The following is a 654-nucleotide window of genomic DNA, read 5'->3' as shown; positions in this document are numbered from 1 at the left end:
TTATCTCTCATGGAAACCGGCTCCGCCCGCAAACTCCCGTAATAAGTTACCCCCCGAGGAGGGAGGGCTGAGCCTGGCAAATCACAACCTTCCGCTGCTTTTTGCGTAAGAGCTAAACGAAGGGGGGCTTCTTGCCACAGGCTAGCGCACTACTGAACGACAGGGAGACTGTCACTGTGGGGCTGACACAAAAATGTCCAACAGTTGCCACAGACGTTTTAAATGATGCTGGTGCCATGGTAACCGATGTGCTCCACGTCCTTCGACGTCCCAAAGTCAAATGTGGTGATATGTGAAGCCAAACGTGCTTTCTCTGATAATTACAGCACCAAAAGAAAAGAGGCATACACATTAGTCTTCACCACAGGTGTGAAAGTGTAGCTTCATCCAACAGTGGGTAATAGGCTAGGCTACTGTAGCCTACCTACATTGACATTCAGACCCACTGGAGCAGCAGGTGCCATGATTGCATGCTATAGCCTACACAAACAAACTGCACTGAGGAAGTGCTATTCACAAGTTAAAATAGGCCTAAAACACTTTTAAGCTATCATTTGTTTCACTTTAGCCTCAGCAAGACAATAGTCTATAGTAGCCTTTGACAAGTCACTACTAGTAAACATGTGCTGTCTGTTAATTAGGCAGTTACCGCAC

The sequence above is a fragment of the Ammodytes marinus genome (genome assembly GCF_949987685.1).
Source record: "Ammodytes marinus genome assembly, chromosome: 8".
Classification (NCBI taxonomy): Eukaryota; Metazoa; Chordata; class Actinopteri; order Uranoscopiformes; family Ammodytidae; genus Ammodytes; species Ammodytes marinus.
Note: the sequence above shows the minus strand (reverse complement) of the source record.